The sequence below is a fragment of the Typopeltis vanoorti genome, chromosome 8 (assembly GCF_054136105.1).
Source record: "Typopeltis vanoorti isolate ZY-2024b chromosome 8, IOZ_Tvanoo_1.0, whole genome shotgun sequence".
Taxonomy (NCBI): domain Eukaryota; kingdom Metazoa; phylum Arthropoda; class Arachnida; order Uropygi; family Thelyphonidae; genus Typopeltis; species Typopeltis vanoorti.
The window spans coordinates 92217882-92232976 of NC_143556.1; the positions used below are offsets into that span (position 1 = coordinate 92217882).

The 15095-nt window shown below is 34.7% G+C and overlaps 1 protein-coding gene across 1 annotated transcript in view; it reads left to right on the forward strand.

Moving 5' to 3' along the window:
* The first annotated feature begins 4657 nt into the window (after nucleotides 1-4657).
* Nucleotides 4658-15095, forward strand: part of LOC150104193 (ras-related protein Rab-9A-like) — a 240211-nt gene continuing 229773 nt past the window's right edge. The window contains exon 1 of the mRNA XM_090397306.1: nucleotides 4658-4750. The gene's annotated coding sequence lies outside the window, so the exon portion shown is untranslated. The remainder of the gene's footprint in view (nucleotides 4751-15095) is intronic.

Genomic DNA, 15095 nt, shown 5'->3' on the forward strand with positions numbered 1-15095 from the left:
CCATGTTTGCTCTTAGGGGCGGGGGGAATGAGTTAGTATCCCTAACAATCTTTATAAACGCGTTTCAACGAATGATGAATTAATCTCGGAAATTCATTTTTTTTAACTCGCAATATTAAAAACGTTTGTCGTCAAGAAGTCAACTCTTTCTTATAAATAAAATTTCTTATCTAAAGTAGATTGATATTTCGAAAAGAAATTCCGCTTTCTTACACTGCAAACTTTTCGGCAGACAAGGATGTTTAGATTTGATTTTAGCCGCTTTGGCTCTCTGAATATGTCTATAAACTGTATGTTTTCATCCGGATTATCTGATAAGCTGCGAGAAAACCTCCTTCAGCGGAAATCCTCTTATATATATATATATATTACTCGCGTCCAAGTTAACATTCGAACCCCCTTTTCAATCAAAGGGTATACAGATCCGAGATCAAAGGGTATACAGATGTCAATCAATTTCATCCTAGCGCATTCGCAAGGATGAAATTGATTGACATCTGTTCTTTAGTTGGAAAGATCTAGGTTGGAATCTCGTTTCAACGCGAGAAAACTTGGTAAGGTTTTGAAAATATTACCTGGTCTCGGTTGATCAGTTTTACCTATTACAAAAAAAAAAAAAAAAAGTTGAAGGATACACGTAGACAGACAAAATATACTGGTCTTATCTACACTTCTATTTATTATTATCTATTATGTGGTTATCTCCTTTCTTGAAAATAAGCAATATAATAGATTTCTTTGAATTTCTACAAGCTATTCTCGCTTTCTGAATTTTATTTAGCGATTTAATAATCTCTCATGTAATCGCAAGTCGGAATATTTACATAATTTAATATTTATATGATTTCTTCCGGCTGTTTTTCTTTCTGCTTTTTTCCCCCCCTTAAAATGTCATTTAATTCAACTAGTGTTATAACTTTGCTTTCTTTACCAATGCATATGAAGCATTTAATTGTCTTATATTGTGATTCTAATGCAGCACAGCATAGTTTACCATCAATGCAAAAATATTATAAATGAGACATGAACTATAAATATGGCGCCACAAAATAGCTAAGGTGGCCTTTAATTCCTAAGACTAGTCATCCTGTTATGCTAAAAAGAATACAGATATTTAGTTAATTGCCTTAAGATACGTGATTTCAAAGTATATTTTAATTTATCTTTTCCCTTTTTAAAGGTGCACATTTTTAGTTTCTGGTATGAATACATTTGTGTTTTTTTTTTTTCCTTCGGTCTATAAACAGTCGTATGCACCTGTGGAACACATTAAAGGAGAATCCATATACACGCTATTTACTCCCACTATGCATTGTTTTTTTATTTGCCAATATGCTAATAGTTTTGTTATATTTTTTATTAAAAAATCTAAAAGGTAATGTTTCAGTTAAAATATAGTTACATTTATTAATTACTGATTTTCTCCACCATAGTTCAGCTATTTCATATTGTTAATATTATAAACAAGTTTTTCCTTATCCTTTATCATCGCACAACAGAAATGATGACAAAAAAGTGCTTGCTTTCACTTTTTTATTACACACACACAATATTCATAAAAATATAATGTTTATTTATATATGAATATATTTATAGTATTATGTAAGTTAGTATATATTAATATATAAATACATTTATAAATGTATCTATTAAAAAAAGAATAATATTTATTATTATTTTATAGACAAGTAGACAATAAATAATATTTGCCTTTCGAAACTAAACATTTCAAACATGACCAAGAGCTTGCAAAATGTTTTGCTACCATACTACTCAAAAAAAATATCCGAACTCTTTCCAGAAGCTTGTATATTCGCTTTTGATTAACTGGCTTGAATTTTTTTTTTCCCCACCGAAATATTGGTTCTCACCAGTTTCCATTATACTTTTATGAAGTAATTAAAGCTTTAAATCGCAAAAAAGCGATGTAAAGGCTTAGATTAATATAAGAACCATTAAGAGTTTCTGAGTTATGGATATTACCAGCAATTGAGAAATAATTCCAAGAAATAAACATAAACACAAATTAATAATATCAGTTTGAATACTTTTGTCGGCAGGAGTACGCCAAATAAAATTAAAATTGAGTCATAAGAATGTGTGTATCTTAGATCCCGAACTTCATTAAGTTCTATCCAGCCAGAGAAATTGCGTACGTGATTTGGATACGTTTTCTACCTTTGTGTCGCTGCAAATGGTCCTGTTGAAATAAAAACTGGAATGGTTCGACACATTTTTGTAATGATTCCAAATATTAAATTTCAATAAAATCTGTATAGCGAAAGTCCTGAAATAACTATCGTAGGAATGTCAACTTCTGTTTCAGAACTTTGACTATAAAAACACTTAAAAACGACATTTACGAAACAAAGTTATGAAAATATTTAGCCGGTTGTTCCTTATAGATAACTGTGTTTGAAAAGTGATTTTCAAAAACAATCAACGCGTTTAAATTTATTATTATTATTATTACATTGCGGGTAACTGTATAATCCTACGAATGATCATTTAGAAATTAAAGGCTCATGTAAACATTTTTGGAAATGTATATTTATTGCACTTCATAATTTATTTTGTGAAGGAATTTTTTACAATAAAAGCATATCAGATGAAATTAAATGAAATAGAGCTTATTGTTCTATAATTTGTGAGTAATTATTTATTTATTTTGTTGAGGATGTCAATTATGAAATACTAAAGTCAACAAAAATTTTTTTTTTTAAATTTCGTTTTATCAACATAATTTGCTTTTTAGCATCTCAAAATTTAATGTTATTTATAATATAAAAGTAATGAGAAACGTATTTTGTTTTATCTATTAATTTATATTATATAATAAATATCGATGTTTCTCTTTCTTTGGGACAGAAAGGGATTACTTTAACTTCTGTTTCTGGGGTTCTTGCATATTTTCTGTAGGGAGACTTAACAAACGTAGTTACTAGTGGCAGACATCGTGTATAAAGCGTTCATTTTTAATAGGAGTTATATAAACAACCATCCCGTAAACATTTGCTGTCTACATTAGTGTCGTCAAAGGTCATAATACTCAATAATGCACTGGTGTCCAAAAGCTAAGGACAACTATATTTTTACCTTGTATATGAAAAAAAAATCATATCCAGCCAAATGTGCACATAAATTTATTGCCAGCATACTAATAAATTATATTACACACAAATGTGTTATCAATTTCGTACAAATTAAACTGGAATACATTTTTGGCAAAGGTTACAAATTTCTTATGGACGTAGTTAAGGAATTCATATAGAGTGCTTACAGAAAACTATGCGGAGAGACATTTCAGTATAGAATATATCCACCCCGGAGTGGACATATTCTATACAGGATATGGAGTTCATGAGAAGTTCAGGAGTTCTTCAGGCAAACCGGCCCACTCCTCCTTCAGAGCAAGGATAAGGTCTTGTTTGTTTTTGGAGGAGAATTTCGAGCAGCAATGCGTCTCCCTACTGCATCCCAAACGTGATCTATGGGAAGGAGACCTGGGGAACGTGCTGGCTACTCGATTCGATTAATATCCTCGGTCTTCAGAAATATCTCCACTTATCATGTACGATGAGGTGTGGCACTGTCATCCATAAAAATTAATTCTTCGCCTACAGCACCACGAAACAATCGAACATGGCGTCGAAGAACTTCGTTGCAATATCATTCCCTAGTCATAGTCCTTTTTTTCAGTACTTGTAGCTCGGTGCGTCAATTAAGCATAATGCCTCCCCACACCATGACCCCAGCACCGCCGTATCTATCCCTTTCAAGAACATTCTCGCGATGGCAAGCAGTACCACTTTCACTCCAGATCAAGTGTCGTCTAGAATCGGAGGAAAGACTAAAACGACTCCCATCTGTAAAGAGTACATTAGCCTATTGGTCTCTTGCCCAATTTTTATGGATACAACGCCACTGAAAACGTGCTCTACGATGCGCTGTGAATAAAGGGACGTAGACTACAGGTCTTTGGGCGTATAGCCCTCCTTGTCGCAGACGTCTTGCCACAGTTTATCAAAATATCCGCGTACCTGTGCTTGAATGGAGCTGATATATTCTGATGCGTTAATTACGTTTTGCTCTTATAACCAAAAATCTGTCTTCATGCTCAATGGTAGAGCGAGGGTGACCTTCTTAACAAACGCCTGGAACACATTCCATTTGTTTGAAATGCTGACCAGAGCCTGGATATAATGGTGTGTGAGATTCCAAACTCTGGCAATATCAGTAATTCTGCGGCCTTCTTCAAGCTTTCCACTAATTCTCTCCCGCATGATGTCTTGAGACATTACAAGACATCCAAGTTTGCAACTCTTTATTCCTTCACGAAATGAACTTCCTTCAAACATGATTCGCCTAGTACAGCCTTTTGCCTTTTATCCTGTTGAGTGCTATCACGTGATCTCTTTGCGCGTGATTCGACATTATAAAAGCAAACTTATTTGTGTAAGAGATTGGTAAGATTTTATATATAACATTCACTGATCAGGTATAGTTATAAAAAATTATTGCTTGCAAAATAAATCCGCATATTCCATGATAGTGTTTACTTTACTTTGTGCATTTTTTGTTAATTTCCTAAGGTTAAAGAAGTTTTGACGAATCGAATTTGATGCCCGTGTACCGCATTGTACCTTGAAGACATATAAATGACACAGTGATAGATTAGTACAATCAGTTCCAATACCCACTCTTCATCTAGGGCCTTTTCCCTGAAAACTAAACAGGAAACAAAAACTCGGTAAGCGTTTAGTGATTTTAATATCTGTTACTGAGCCTAAGACGAAATTATTATTCATAAAAGTAAGCATGCTCTTCTTACTTTCATGAATATTGTGAGTTATTATTGAACTCTTTAGTTTAAATGTGTTTTCCGTTTAGTCACATTTTAGAGACTACCACGCAGGTCTAAAATTGTTTGTCTCATCTCGCTATTAACCGCTAGAGAATATGTTCATGAAGATGCAGCAAGTGATCCCAAAAGCGTTTAGGACACATAACTGCATACTATGAAATTTCCTGGAACAACGGCAATATATATATATATATATATATATATAAACAATAACAAAAATATACTATATATTGTTCCGTTTATTTATTTTTTTTTTCATATTTTTAACGTCCATATAAGTGTAATTCAAGTATATATGATCGGAATGTAGAAATTATGATAATGGTTGAATTGGGGAGGGGGGGGAGAGAGCAGAAAGAATGAACTGTCCAAAAATGAGAATCGCTAAAATCGTAAGGGTGATCTGCCAGTTGTAGACTACGAGTATATCGCGTTTTTAGTAACAGACAGTGTGGCGCTTTAATGCACGATAATCAATTGCTCTGTCTGGACAGTTTCTAGCTGCGACCTTAGCTAATCAGCATTGCGAATGTAAAGTACACTCACAACACTGTTCAAAACTTTAGGATATTTCTTTGTGCAATTGTCACTCGTTTCTGTACTCCTATCTCACCTGACGTAAATGATTATTATGTTAACTTAGTGGTGTCTAACTGTAATTCGCATGAAGTGTATCCTACCTGAGGCATTATTGATATGAAACTTTGCTGCAGAATGGTAGTGTCCTGGTCTCCACCCATTGACCTTGTAGTGCAGTATAGCACCATTTTCCATTATGTGTTTGAAAATATTTGTGTAATGCATTCGAATACATTTAATACCCAATTGAGGATTGCTAAAGTCGAAAATTTAGAATGGGGAATGAGGGAAGCAAGGAAACAAATTCGATAACAATTCAACTGATTCGATGCATATGGTCACAAGTTTTTTTTTTATTATTAGTATTTAAAAGAAATAATTTATTAAAAAGAGAGAATTATGAACTTATTCGTAATATTTGGTTTGAATAGAATTAAATCGCTATGTATAATATTTACATAGAATGTTTAAGCAAAATATAAAGCATTTTCAATGAATTATTTTGCATTTAATTTGCTTTGGTTACTATAACGATATCTATCATATTATAGATTACTGAAAAAACAATTAAACAAATAGTTAAATCGAATAAAAAACTTCAATTTTAAAAATTATATTACACACACACACACACACACACACACACACACATTTCCAAGAGCATTCATAGATATTGTAAACTCTCTCAAATAAATAGACGCAACTTAATATCCTGGTCGTCATTTTTCCCTTACATATTATTATTATTATTATTATTATTATTATAACGCTGTCTTCATGGATTCAGAAGACTCAAGGCGGGAGACTCTACATTGATACACTAGCAATTATTCATACAATACCTATCATACTTCTTAAACTCATTCACAGACGAGCACTCAAAACAACCTCTGGCAACGCATTCCACACATTCACCACCCTCCAAGCAAAATATCTAGTCCTAGCACTCTTGTTACACAAATTTCATGGATAACCCCTCGTTTTCTCCTATCCTGCACTCTACAGAAAAAAGTCATTAGTGTCAATCTTATAAAACCCATCTAATAACTTATATGCGTCTATCATATCTCCCTCTTATGCATGTCATAGTTTTTGGAGCCCACAGACCTCAGTATATTCTCACAGGAAACATTCCACAGTGAACGATCTTTATCACCTGCCTCTGGACATTTCGTCACCAAGCAATCCAGGTGACCAGATTGTTAAATCGAACCAAAAAAAATAATAAAATAAAATAATTTTTTTAAGGACTGGGTTGAACAGAAATTGCGCTCAGATTTGTGCGTAATAGACCAGATGTGTCCTCATTAATGCCTTATAAAGTGGAACAATAACTCCCTCCCGGCTTGTTAGTGTGTTCTTCAATAACCATGTAATACGATATGCTGTTTTGGCCACTTTGCAATATTCCCTCTAAACTTCAGTTCTCTGTCCGCAATAACTCCAAGTCCCTTGCTTTGTCAACTTCTTGCAGCTCAGTTCCATTAATATAGTACACAGCATGTGATCTCATTATCACAAAGTTCATCCCTTACACTCAGCCATGTTAAACTGACTGCCATTTACCTTTGCCCATACGGCCAGCATATTTAAGTATCTTACAAGATATCTACATCACCTTTATTGACTATCGCTCTTCCTAAATTTGCATCATCAGCAAACAAGTGGATATTTCCTGTCAAATTGTTTCCAATATCATTAATGTACAAATTAAACAACATGGGACCAAAGTACTGAGTCCTGAGGTGCACCACTAGTCACCTACCTTCTGGATTTAGCTTCTCCACAAACAACTCTTTCATATCGGTGCTTGAGCGCGGTTAGTAGTTCGAAGAGAATCAATCGTTCGCTGCTGTTGGCACACTCTCCCTCGATAAGTCTTTGGACTCCCTGGAGTTGTCACATAATAATAATAATAATAATAATAATAATAATAATATATCGGTCCATCAGTCACCCTCTAATCTAAATCACCAGCTTCGGATCCATTCCCATTTGCTCCAATTTATGCAACATAGTTCCATGTGGAATCCTGTCAAATGCCTTTACAAAGTCCAACAGTATCACCGACCTACCCTTATAAAGAATCATAATTCTGTCCACCCAGTCCTGAATTCTAATTTTTACCAATTTCTCCAAATCCATAACCACCACTCCTGATTGAATGGCCTATAATTTGTACTTATGTCTTGGAGCTTCCTTTATGCAGTGGAATTATTTTCCCCTCTTCCCACTCTAATGGAACTTTTACCAGAGCTGAGGGTTAAATTAAACAACTTGGTGGGAGGAGGTGCTAAATCTCTTTGTATTTATATTCAATACAAAACATAGACAGCAAAAATTTTGCAAAACATATTTGCAAAAATCAAATGCAAATATTAGATTTTCAGCATCTTACATACACATTTGACATGGCACATTATCTCATATTTTTATATAGATAGATATCTTGTTATTGTACATTTGCAGTTTAGGCACATGAAACGTAAAACGATTAGTAATAAAGAAAGAATTAAAAACATAAAAGAAGTTTAATAACAATTTAATATGATGGATGTGTTTCAATACTGCTACACGAATATCAGGTGAAATATTTGAGACTGCAATTCTTAGATTTCTGCTTTGAAATGAAACTTATATCAATAAGCATATGTTTACTAATATTCATTAAGCGCCGAAATACGCAGGAAGCAAAATTTGTGAACCCGCACCAATGTGTGATTTTTCCCCCATTAAAATATAAAAAATAACAAAAAAGAAATAATAAATGATAAAAGTTAAATACGTTTCTTTGAAGATAAAAAAATCGACTTAGTCTTAAAACATTTTCAATTTGTTTTCATTATTTCACCGCCCCTTCAACAAAACCTACGGCCCACAGTTTGGGAAGCGCTGCTCTAGAGCAGGGGTCCCGACCAAGTAAAAAAATTGATAAAAAATATAAAAGTTAATAAAAAAAATCCTAGCTTCCCACGGTATTAATGTACTTTTAATAATTGTGACAGTATTAAGAGCATTATATTTTGCTTGCATACAAACTGTTGTATAGTACTGTATTGTATTTTAAGCCTGGCAGAGCCTATCCACATGAGTCTCACCGTCATGAATCGAACCCACTATAAAAGAATGCCTTAAAGGACAGCGAGAATAATAGTACATTTTACATTAGTCACTCATCGATACTTGTATAGCGATTATGACATTGTGGTACTAGTGAATTGTTTGATTGTAATTTAACCAAAGAGAATTACGTTGATACTAGTTATTTTTTAACTATAATTATAATAATTAAAAAATAATTAATTAAATAATTTTGCTTATAACCAGGACAGAAAGACTCATATTAGATAATTACAGGGAATAATTAAGTTATTTTTTTTAAAAAATAAGCTGATTTGATTTATGCTTTACATTTTAAAGAAAACATTGTAACGTTCATTTTTAAATTTTATGTTAATTTTCATGTTTTTTTCTCATTCTTTAATTTTAACGACTTTTTACTGTTCTGTTGTTTTAAGTGATTTTAAATTTATCGCTCGTTCATCCACGAGGACTATTTAAAATAAAGGAGACCTTGTGTGTTCTCCTTTATTTGAAAAGGACACCCGGTGGCGCGCAGGACTTTGGTTAGTCATGTTAAGGGTTAGTTATGATTCGTTGCTATCGATTGAACTACGAAGACGCTCAGTGAAAAGCAATTTCTCTTAGCTTGGAAAATGGAATCGAAAATGAACCTCTAGGTATAGTTCGCCCACCGATTTGAGGTCCCCCGACACTTCTGCGCATGTCAGAAAAAGGAGAATCCATGCCGATAATAGGGTAATCAGTCTGTCTTCTGGGATGTAATAATAAACAAACTGAGTTTGTTTATCATTACAGGTCGGAAAATTTAGCTTTTCTTTTACGAACATTGCTGTTTTTAAAGTGTAACTATTTTGCTTGTATAACAGTTGGAAAAATGTACGTAGAGTGTTAATACGTGCAAATACTGCGTTCAACATAAAACAATGTCACTTCGCTCCATGATAAGTTTCCTTTTATTCTGGGACTTTTTAAAACAAAATCCGATTTTGAAGTATTTTCTTCAAAGTTTCTCTTTTCCAAGGAAAATTAATTTTTTCTTTAAGCACAGGAATCAATTTCGGAACAGTTGGCACTCTTTTCTGGACCACGTAAAATTCGTGAATAGCTCTTCTAACGTCTACATCAAAATCATTCAAAGCTACGGTTTCGATAGTTTTCTTTCTCTGGCGCTTTTTTTTAGGAGATTTAAATTTTGGCTTACCTTCATCTTTTGATTCCCTACGAATTCTTTTAGCAGTCGACCCCGATACGCCCGCAATTGCACTTGCACGTTTTATGACTTGAGAAAGGGGAACAAGAAGACGGCCTTCTGACGATTCTTTTTCGCAGAATGTCAGCACATTATTCAATATTCTTTTGCAAGAGCTACTGAAACTTTTAACAACAGAACTTGCTGACTGTACTGGATCCATCATACAAATTAATAATAAAAAAAATAATGCAAAAAGAGAACAACAGAAATCAAGCTAGTACTAGTACAGCGACAAGAAAGCACGTGATTTCGCATGTTGGCGACCAATTCGTACATCCTTCATTTCTTTCTCCCCTTCAGCATGAATCGACTATTCTTGGCACCAAGCCAAGAAGGGATCTAGAAATGGTGGGCGAACTATACCCCTTGTTTCTCTTCTAGGAAGTGGGAAACATTTACAATTGAAGTTTAGTTACCAATTCTCATACGGACGTAACAAGCTTTCCCTTCAGAAAACTTGTATATATATATATAATTTATATGTATATGTATATATATATATATATACTTGAAAAGACCTTGATGAGCTCGTGAAATTGTAATATAAGTTCTGAACATTTACTGAGCTAGGCTGTGGCTTTTTTTTTTTTTTTAATTCAGACTACTGGATGCATGTGTTATAAGTTTATTATTATTGAGGGTGACTGTTTCACCACTGATTTTAAAATTCTAATTAACGTTATTTTTGCTCCGTACGTTAGTTGCTCCACAAAATATCTTATTCTGAATGTTGCACATCTAAAATAGGACAAGTATTGACAATAATGGCAGACTATGGAGATCAGAAATAAATGCCCGCTTATTTCCAAACGTTAAGTTTATAAGAAGCCAAGTTACCATGACTCTAACAGACTACTGGGCCTAAAAAATAAAGTGGAAGATTGGGTTTTTCGTATTAATAGATAAGCTGTTGTTTCTCGCTTGCCTCTCTTTCTTTCCTCTTCTCCAATTATCTGTGCGTTAACACTGTTATCAATTTACATCGATTCTCTTATAAACAAACACCAATCAACCATTGAAGTTATGTAGACAAACAAACAAGTTATGTCTTTGTAACTAATAACATATTACACTATTTGTACCAAATAGATAAATAAAGTTCAAAAACTGGTTACCGATAAGATGCGCTCTTGGAAGAACTATTGTCCCCAAGTGCTGCATCTCTGTTTTGTATCAGAGTACCGTGTCTCGTCGAAAGGTAAGTGTTAAGGTTATTTAACTATAAGGCCCAAATCGAAGTCCATTTGATCGCGTGATATATAATCATTATTATTGCAGAGACTTTGCGTGCTGCCTTAAGTCTGCGTGTCAAAATATATTTGATAGCTACTGCGTAATCGGGTTTTAAGAATTTCATCCCCTCCATACTAAAAAAAAAGTGCAGTCAGCATTCACACACACACACACACACACACACACACACACACACACACACACACACACACACACACACACACACACACACACACACACACACACACACAGAGAGAGAGAGAGAGAAAGAAAGAAAGAAAGAGAGAGAAATATACAATTAAGATTTTGTTTATTAGGAAAGTCTGTATTTCCAAAAAAATTTACATTTGAATAGAATAGTTAGATAATGACATAACTTTGTCTAACAATAATAATTCATAGGAGCAAACGTAGTATACTAGTGAGTGAACCATTCACCATCTTTTCTGTTTTGTTAGGTTTATTAAAATACTGGCGTATAGAAATACTCAAAGGAAATTTCATTTTACAGAAAATTCCCTCCACCGCCGAGACTGACTGATTCACCTTCATTTGTCAACTCTTCTAAAATTTCCTCACTTCGAAAGACATCGGTTAGAATCCTCTCTTGGAGTATTCATCCTTTTAATTATCTTGTTTCGCATTTTAGAAGACTTCTTAATAATATTACACATCCTGCTGATTTCCTTAATAGTTCTGAGTCATGAGTGCAAGGGATGAGTATTGTAATCCAGTAGTTAGATCTTCGAAAGCCTATCAAAAATGTTCTTAGATATTTTCCTGCAAACACAATTCTCATCCAGAGTGAGACTTGGCTAACAGCTAACTTGGCTAACAGCATTAGTGAGTAAGTCTAATAGCAGATGATGTGGTTACAGGATTGAATGAAGTGTTTAGTATTTCCAGGGAATATAGAGAAGATAGGATGGAGTGAGGAGTACTGTCGATGATAGCGGACGAATTGCAGCCAAAAAGAATATGAGACAGGCGGAGGTGTCTGTATATTTGAAGCAGTCTGGTGTGAGATCAATAAAACAAAATATACATTTAGTTGTTACTATGGGCCAAAGGGGTTCCAAGAATGATCTGGAAGACGTGCATCGGCAAATTAGTACAATGCATGCAGGTCGAGTGATTATGGGAGTCTTCAGCTATGGAGATATAGACTGGAAGGAAAAAATATCACATGGCAGGCAGGAAGAAAATGAAATTTATACAGCTACTGAGAGGTAATTATTCGAGGCAGCATGTGAAAGAGGGGACTAGGGTTGTGAGAATATTGGACCTGGTCATAGTATCAGAAGAGCTGTCCATAACCAAGGTGACCACATTGCCTCCGATTGGCGAAAGTGATCATGTCTTGCCTTGAGAGATTGTAAAACATGAGAATATACTGTAATAAAGGCTGTATGTACAACTATATGTATGTAGAACTATAAGGCAGGTGATTATAGCACGCTTAGGAGGGAGCTTAAATCTGTGTCATGGTATAAAAAACTGCAAGGGAAGGAAGTTAGTAGTTCATGAGAGATAGTTAAGGAGCGTCTAAAGGAAGCAATATTAAATTGAATACCTAAGATAAAGAGAGTTAATTAAGCACGTTAGTTAGTTAAATGATGAGTAATATCATTGAGCATGAGCTTCAGAAGAAGAAGAAAATGCTGTGGAGGGTAAATAAGGAGAAAGGTGACCAGCAAATTCATGGACTGTACAAGTCTCAGGCAAGAAGGATGACCTGCATTGTAAGGGAGGCAAAAGAAAATTACGAGAAGAATCTAGCCGAGCAGGCCAAAGGAAATCCCAAAGAGTTCTTTTGTTACGTGGCAAGTTAGAGGAAGATTAACCTTAATGAGCGCTGATGGTGACGAGGTGATAGAAGCATATAAAACAGTTGAGTTACTGAGTGGCCACTTTACAAGTATATGTCATCCAAGTGAGGTTACTGCTGTAACATATGTGACAGACTGATGTGGGAACAAAGGTGAATGAACTGGAGGTTCTTAGGATATTGCAGAATCTCAATGTAAATACAGCTGTGGGAATATATGGGACATCAGCTTGTGTTTTGCGAGAATGTGCAAAGGAACAGGCAATGCCTCTGATCAGGCGCTTTAATTTATGTCTCAGCTCTGGTAGAATTCCAATGGAGTGGAAAGAGAGCGAAATAATTCCCTTGCATAAGGAAGGTTCTAAAACTGCAGTAGCAAATCATAGACCAATCGGTATCTCAGGCGTGGTCGTAAAAGTACTGGAAGAATTGTTGAAAACGAGAATTCAAGAATGGGTGAATAAGAATCTGATACTGTGTGAGGGGCAACGTGGCTTCGTGAAGGTTGGCCATGCCTTAGTAATTTACTCACTTTTTATAATAGAATAACAGTTGAGTTGGATAAAGGAAATGGCTACACAAAGATTCTGCTGGATTTTGCAAAGGCATTTGACAGAATGCCACATGGAACTCTGTTACGCAAATTAGAATAAACAGGGATAGATATGAAACATGTTATGTGGATAAGAGGGTGGCTGGACAGATATCAAAACGTGGTATAAGAGGGGAAGAATCAAGGCGAAAACATGTGATTAGTGGTGTGCCGCAGGGTTCAGTGCTAGGACCACTACTGTTTAATTTGTACATAAGTGATATAGTAAATAACTTGAAAGGAAATATTCAGTTTTTTGCTGATGAAGCGAAATTAGGTAGAGTAATAGTTAATCAAGACGATGTGGAGAGCTTGCAGGACGATTAAATAGGCTGTCGTTATAGACAAAAGATAATGAGTGGCAGTTTAATGTGGAGAAATGTAAAGTCATGCATTTTGGGATAAATAGATTACAATCTGTGTACCACATTGATGGAACTATACTCCAGGAAACAGATGAAGCTAGAGATTTATGGGTGGTGGTGGTGGTGGTGGTAGACAGAGAGTTATAGTTTAGAGGACATGTTGTTAAGGTTGCCAAAGTAGCTTATAAGATTACTCGGCTATTGAAGAGCACACAAACAAGTAGAGATAAGGAAGTAATTTCACTTTATAAGGTTCTGACACGTCCACATCTGGATTACTATGATCAGGTCTGGTCTCATGTGGGGATGAGGAAGAAGTGGAGAAGATTCAGAGTCGAGCCACCAAAATGGTGAGTGATTTGTGGAATATTTCCTGTGAGGATAGATTGAAGGTGTGTGGATTGCAGAAGTTGGTTGACAGGAGAAAAAAGAGGGGACGTGATAGAAACATTTAAGTTGCTTATAGGGTTTTATAGGATTGATGCAGAGGAAATTTTTCAGCACTTGCCTAAAGGGGCCAGACTTTATTCAACTTCCATCCTTGGAAGTTGAATAAAGGTGTGGTTAGTAGATTTTAGGATGTTAGTGGGAGAACTACATTTTTTATTTGGTGAGTTGTAAATGAGTGAAATGGGTTGCCAGAATCAATTGTAAGTGTTTTGTCTGTTAATGGGTTCAGGGAGAGGTATGATATATTGGAGTCCGAAGACTCACACCAAGGAGAGGTGTGAGTCTTCGGACTCCATGGAGGTGCTCATACAACGGCAACAACAACAACAACAGTAATAATAAAATATTTTAATAGCAAACTTGAGCTATACAAATTATGTATACATTACCTATGCTATAAACAGCATGATTGCTATGATAATGATAATACAATTATGAGACGGACCATTTCATTGTTCTTTACAATAATTTCCTTACTTGCTGCTATGTGGCTAACAAACATACCACATTTATAGCTTGGTATACTAATCCTGAATAATATACAGTAATTCCTTCTAAAACTGAAAATGATCAAGTTAGACTCGAAACGTACTTTAACATTTATAATAACAACTTTCTTATTTTTATATGCAATTTGAAACGTACGCTCCTCCTCTTCCTCAGTTCTTCGGAAGAATAAATTCTTAGCAAGAAAAAAAAAATCTTAACTTTGCCTAAGACAGAATCGTGACAATTATCATTGGAACAGAGAAAGGCGATGCTATGACTATCATCAACTACTGATTATAAGAACAGTAGAAGCATTGTTGTTACACACTGCAACACGCGCATAGACAAGAATTTTCCAC